This window comes from Chrysochloris asiatica, unplaced genomic scaffold, assembly GCF_000296735.1.
Source record: "Chrysochloris asiatica unplaced genomic scaffold, ChrAsi1.0 scaffold00262, whole genome shotgun sequence".
NCBI lineage: Eukaryota > Metazoa > Chordata > Mammalia > Afrosoricida > Chrysochloridae > Chrysochloris > Chrysochloris asiatica.
In genome coordinates, this window is record NW_006408780.1 from 3424189 (window position 1) to 3431306 (window position 7118).

Consider the following 7118-nt stretch of genomic DNA (forward strand, 5'->3'; position numbering starts at 1 on the left):
CCGTTTTGTGGTTGGGTTGTTTGTCATTTTGTTGCTGAGTTGTTACAATCTTCTATAGATTTTAGATATTAGACCCTTTTTTGTTACATAATTTCTGAAGATTTTCCCCAGTCTGTAGGTTGTCTATTGACTCTTTTAATAAAGTAATGGACATACGTTTTTAATTTTTATGAGGTTCCGTTTATCTGTTAGTTTTCCTTCTATCCATGCCTTTGGTGTGGCTTGTTACCCTGTTTTTACAAAAGCGGGCTGTTGTTACATGCCATCCAGCTGCTTCTGACCCATAGAGATCCTGTAGGGTTTCCCAGGAGTGATTGGTGAGTTTAATCACCGACCCTGTGGTTAATAGTTGTTGTTAAGTGCTGCTGAGTTGATCCCGACCCATAGTGACCTTGTATAGGGTTTCCAAGGAGCAGCTGGTGAGCTTGAACTGCCGACTTTGCAGTTCAAACGGCTTTGCAGTCTGGCGCATTAACCCACAACGCTACACCTAGTTGTCCGGTGCTTATCCTACAGCGCCATACCAGAACTCCGACAAAAGATTGTTGTTGTTGTTAAGTGCCGTCGAGCCAGTTCCGACTCATAGCAACCCTGTCTAGGGTTTCCAAGGAATGGCTGGTGAGTTTGAACCATCGAACTTGTACTTCAAACCGATCTGATGGTTGAGCACTTATCCACAGCACCACACACACACCAAGACTCTCCCTACAAAAGACTAGGCCCCATAATTTTCTCCCCATGCTTTCTTCCAGAAAATTTACGGTTTTAGGTTTAACATTTAGATCTTTGATCCATGTTGGGTTTGTGTGTGTGTATGGGGTATGTGAATCATTTTTCTGCAGGTAGATAATCAGTTTTCCAAGCACCTGGCACAATGCACTCTTTAAAATGATAAAAGTCAAACTTTCAAAGGAAAAAAAAAAAGAAGAATGCGATGAAATGAAAACTCAATGATCCCCTATTCCTGGTATCTCCTCCAGATGCATAGCTGACAGAAATAATGCTTCCCCATTTCTGCCTGGTGTGTTTTCTGACTGTATGTACCTGCTTTTATAGGTGTGTGTGTGTGTATGTATACATTCATGAGTTAGGAGTGGCTGCAACATTGGACTCAAACATGGCAACAAGGGTGTGTTTCATGAAGGATGGAGCAGTGTTGTGTTCTATTTACACAAAGTCACTATATGTTGGAACTGACTCATGGTGCCTAATTGTGGCAATCAAATGAAGTCTTTGATAACTCACTCCAATCTTGTCTCCATTTCTCATGATGTTATTTATTGGTCCAGTGGTGAGGATTCCCAAACAGAGTCACGTTCACAGGGACAGGATTTAAGACTCCCATATATGTTTACTGGGGGCACAGTCCGACTCATAACAGAGACAGAAACATGATCTAGCCATTCTTCACGTTGGAAATTAGGGGATGTAGTCTATAACCATTGTCCATTTCCCAGCCTTCCCCTACATTTTCTTCATGTTTTGGTGTCTTCTATGGTTTCAGAATTAAAAGTACCATGGACAGCCAAAAGCCAGGATGGGGAAACTTTGTCTCTCATACTTGGGACCTATTAACAGAAGGGACCAGTCCCTGGAGAAGGACACCATGCTTGGTAAAGTGGAAGGTCAGTGAAAAAGAGGAAGACCCCCAGTGAGATGGATTGGCACAGTGGCAGCAGTGATGGGCTCAAGTGTAACAACAGTTGTGAGGTGTTGCAGGACCGGGCAGTGTTTCATTCTGTTGTGCAGAGGGCTACTCTGAGTGTATACTGACTTGAAGGCACCTAACAACAAAACAATGGTTTGAATTGAGGTTGTCTGACCAAGAGGACAACACAGTTTAAGTCTCAGGCCTGCTCACATTCTCAGGCTTCTTCAAGACTCTGTCATATTTGAAGTTGTAATATTTCCTTTATTTTAGGAGAATCTCCCAAGTTGTAAAAGCTTCAGGATCCTCAAAACCTGGTTCTGTCTTATTAACTTTGGAAAATCACTCTACATATCCTAATAAGACTTGTTGTTAAGTGCCATTAAGTTGTCTTTAGCCTTGTGTTTCGACTCACAGTGGCCTGATGCATAATAGCCTAAGTGTTGACTAGTGCTGGGTTTCTGAGGAGTGCTGGGTTTGAGTCCATTGTTGTAGTCATGGTGCCAATCCATCTGATTGGGAGTCTTTTTTTTTTTTTTGCTAACTCTCTGCTTTACAAAATATGATGTTCTTCTCCAGGAATAGGTCCAAAGTACGTGAGATAAAGTCTGTCCATCCTAGCTTTGAATATCATGAGGATTATAATAAGCTTTATGTATTTCATCTTGCAGACATTGTACTTATTGATTCTCTCTGAAAATGAAGTTAATTAGCACCTTTAGAAATTCTCTCCACCTTTTCTCCCCTACATTTCTATCTCCTGACTTCTACCAGCCAAATCACAAGCTCGTTTCTTTTCTAAGTATAATGAAAGTCTCTATGCTTTGTTTGCGGTTTTATTCCACAATTTTAAAATAAATGGAAAAGGTTTTGCAGTATTATTTGTATGTGAAGGTAATTTTCTACGGAGCCAAGTAACTTGATTTGAATCAAGATGAACCCGATGGTGAAATGTTGCAGATTGGAAAGTGGTTTCAGCCCCAGTTTGAGGTACAGTGCCTGCATTTGCTAATTGTGTGACTTTTTTCCTAAGTCCTTCTTCTTCTCGGAGCTTCAGTTTCCTCATTGCAACTAAATTGTCACAACAGTGGGCTCAGACACACCCATGACCTTGAGGAAGATGCAGGACTGGACGGCCTTTTCTTCTATTGTACACAAGGTCCCATGAGTTAGAACCAAGTGGTTGGCAATCACCACCACCAATTTCATCTTTTTCATTGTGAGCATTTTGTGTGTGTGGCCAAAGTGCTTGATACAGCACCTTGCACATCATACATACTCAACACACCTCATTGTTCTTGTTCTAAGAAATGGTCCTCTGACTCTCAATTTCTCATTCAAATTTCACTCGTATTCACTTGATTCTGTTCTTTTTTGAGACATCTTCCACTGACTCCTCCAGCCCTCTTATTGGATTCCTTTTTTTTTGGCAATCATTTTTAACTTCCAGGAGTTCTCTCCTATTCTTCCGTTTTATTTTCATGGTGGCTTGTTCTCTTGTGCTTATGGCTGCAATATCTTCTCAAGTATCTAGGGCCAAGAGTTCAGTCTTTTTAAAGCTCTCTGCTCTCTCCTGGGTCTCCTTTGGGAAGAGCTGTTCTCTGTGTTCATCTTGGACCCTCTTTCTTGGTTTTTCCCAACATCTGATGATCTAGGCTTGTCTGTTTGTCCTTCTGGTTTAATGGGAACACCATGGCTCCATATGATAAGCAGTGGACTGTGAACCACAAGGTGTGTGGTTTGAGCCCACCAACTGCTCCTTAGGAGAAAGATGACGCTTTCTGCTCCCTCAAAGATTTAAAGCCTCAGAAACCCTACACAGGGTTGCTATGAGTGTGAACCAACTCAACAGCACTTAACAACAACAAGAAGCGGATGAATGCAGGTGACCCCATGGGCTTTATGTGAGTTTGGTCAGCCAGCTGTTCTTGTGGATGAGAAGCTGATTGGGGGTTTGTGCATGTGGATGGGGTGTATCAACTAGCAAGCTGCTCTTCCTTCTCTAGAGATTGGGGCAGACAAAGAGGTTAGTCCGTTTCCTAAGTGTAATCTTGACCTGGAACACCAAGAATTATCACCAGGGAGGCTTGCCCTCCACAGGTATCTTTCTATTTCTTTATTGGATAGAAATAAAATATTTCTTTATTCTATTTCTTTCTATTTACTTTATTGGGTAGAACTTAGGTTTTCATTTCAGAAAAAAAAAAAATTAAATAAAGAAGCTATTGCTGGAGGCAGGGAATAGAGAAGAGGATGTTGGGAATACTGAAGCCTAGCCGGTTTACAGATTAAAAAAAAAAAAAAAGTTTGATTTTTGTGGAAGTATACGCAGCCAAAGATACACCGTTTCAAAAATTTCTATGTCAACATTTTAGTGATGTTGCGTATATTCTTCGAGTTGTGTCCCTATCCTTTTGTTAATCTGGACAAAGCCCTGAAACTATTGCCCCAATATAATCTTTAAAGCTTAATCCAAACTTGCCCCTGAAGTCTTCTTTGAACGCCATACTTTGTTATTGTTGTTAGAGACCATGGAGTCAGTTCTGACTCATCGCGACCCCAGGCACAACAAAATGAAACAGCGCCCTGTCCTGCACCTTCCTCACAATACCGTTACACTTGAGCGCATCGCTGCCGCCACTGTGCCAATGTGTGAGTCCAGCTTATTGAGGTCTCGCTTTCATTTATCTGGCCCTCTAGTTTATCAAGCATGATGTCCTTTTCCCTCCTGAGAACACGGACCAATGTAAGTGCAACAAGGTCTTGCCATTCAGGCTTCTGAGGGACATTCTGGCTGTGCTGCTTCTGAGAACCTTCTATGAGGTGGCCCGCCATTTGCGGGGCCACCCTGACTGAGCTCACAGCTTGGGCTGGGGTGCAGGGGGCCTGGGGAGTGAATGAATTTTAGTGTGGTACAAAGGATTAACTGCTAACTAAAAGGTACGAGGTTTGAGTCTACCTGGAGAAGATGCTGAGGTGCTATGGGATAAAGTACCGGACAGCAAGGTCAGAAGTGGAAACTCACCAGCCGCTCCTTGGAAATCTTATATAGAGTCCCTGTGAATTGGAACCGACATGACAGCACTTAACCACAGCGGTGACAGAAAGGCATCAGAAGAAGACCTGGAGACCTACTTCCAATAGGTCAGAGTCTCGAAAACCCCATGGAGCACAGTGCTACTCAGACACACAACTGGTCTGGGAGTTTGTTAGACATGCAGACTCTCAGGCCGTACCCTGGACCTGCTGAACCCAAAGTGACACACTCACAGGACTGCTCCTGAGGGGTCCACGGAGGTCCCTCAGTGTCATTGTTAAACTGAGATACTTCATATGCCAGGCAGACTGAGCGGTCCTGAGGGCTAACAGGTGGATGATGTTGGAGGACCATTCTCCGTGGGTTTCTTGTGTTGGTACATGTCTTATGAGCAAGGCACTGACCCTCCTTTTGTTTCAGATGGTCGCTCAAACTGACTCGACAGATAGAGGCAGCGTTTCCCTCAGGAGCCAAGGGCAAGCATGCTTACTGCCCATTGTCGAGCAGTTGACCCTGTGGTCAGCTCTTCTGCCTTGTAACACACTCCATGGCACATGTAGGTTTCACTGGCCTCTTCTTGTCCCCATCCTGAGGGAATGGGGGTGTGGAGGGCCAGCGTGAGAAAACTTCTGTAAATACTGCTGTCTTGGAAGTCCTATGGGGCAGCTCTTTGTTGTTGTTGTTAGGTGCCATCCAGTTGCTACTGACTCATAGCAACCCTAAGCACAACGGAACGAAACACTGCCCAGTCCTGAGCCAACCTCACAATTGTTGCCATGCTTGAGCTCATTGATGCTGCCATATTGCCAATCCACCTTGCTGGGGGTTTTCCTCTTTTTCTCTGACCCTCCACCTTACCAAACATGATATCCTTCTCCAGTGACTGGTCCCTCCTGACAATATGTCTGAAGTATGAGAGATGAAGTTTGTCCATCCTGGCCTCCAAGGAGCACTCTGGCTGTACTTCTTCCAACACATATCTGTTGGTTCTTTTGGCAGCCCATGGCACTTTCAATATTCTCCTCCAATACCATAGCTCAAATGTACCATTTCTTCTGCGGTCTTCCTTATTCACTGTCCAGCTTTTGCAGGCCCATGAGGTTATTGAAAATACCATGGCTTGGGTCAGGCACACCTTAGTCCTCAAGGGGACATCTTTGCCCTTCAACACTTTAAAAAGGTCTTGTGCAGCAGATTTGCCTAATGTGATATGTCATCTGATCTCTTGACTGCTGCTTCCATGAGTGTTGATAGTTGATCCAAGAAGAATGAAGTCCTTGACAATTTCAATCTTGGTAGCTCTATGCTGTTCTATAGGGTCACTATGCATCAGAATAAACCCCAGAATGGTAGGTTTGGGGTGCCATTTGAAGGGTAAATTGAGGAAATGTTCACAGTGCTTTTCTCTAGGTGAAGAACTTTCCGTATTTTTCCTCTAGTGAATAGACTTTGTACCTTTGTAAGTACAAAATAATAACAGTAACACAGCCCATTCAGTTGTGGTCAAGTTGGTTAGAGTCTTGAATTGCCAAGCTCAATTTGGTTTTATTCTGTGAGTGAGACCATCATTTCCTCGATCTCCATTTTTCTTGTCTGAGTTGTATGTTTCTAATTAAATTTGAGCCTCTTCATACTTGAGAAAAACATTAAACAGCCCACCCCACCTTGAAATAAAGAACAACGCTGTAAGAAGGAATGTCCAAGAAATAGTTTATTTGGAACAAGGAAAGCCAACGTGAACAGATTCCTGCATCTCCAGGGCTCCTCCCAACACCTGTCCCCCCTTCTTCAAGAACTCAGCCTGGTAAGCAGTCATCGGCATTGCCAGGAGAGTTTCAGTGGAGAAAGGATCAGCCCCATTCTCTCCTGGCTGGGGACAGGTCTGCACCCACAGGGAACTGAAGACGCTGAAGGATGCACCAAACAAGTGGACTATGTGGGCAACACAATTCAAAGGAGGGGAAAAAAGGGGCCATTTTCTTTATTGTAAAAAATAAAAGTATAAAATCACACCATACATTAAAATGTCTCTTAAGAAATCCAAGAGATGACAGTGACTACCCAAAAGTCAGTTATGATGTAAAGGTGGAAAATGGAAGTTGGATGTAGAAAAAAAAGCACAATTAGCTTTAATAGGGAGATACAGATATGAAGTAAAGCAGAGGGTCAGCAAAAATGAGAGGACTCCTCCAGGAGGTAGACAGACACAGTTTCCAGAACAATGGACTCACACATAACCACAAGGGTGAAGATGGTGCAAGAGCAGGAAACATTTTGTTCTCTCATAATAACAATGTTTCATTGTCTCATGCATACAACATTCCAGTCTCTCATACATACAATGTGCCATTCTCCCATACACACAGTGTTCCATTCTCTCATACATACAATGTTTCATGGTCTCATAGATACAATGTTCCATTCTCTCATACA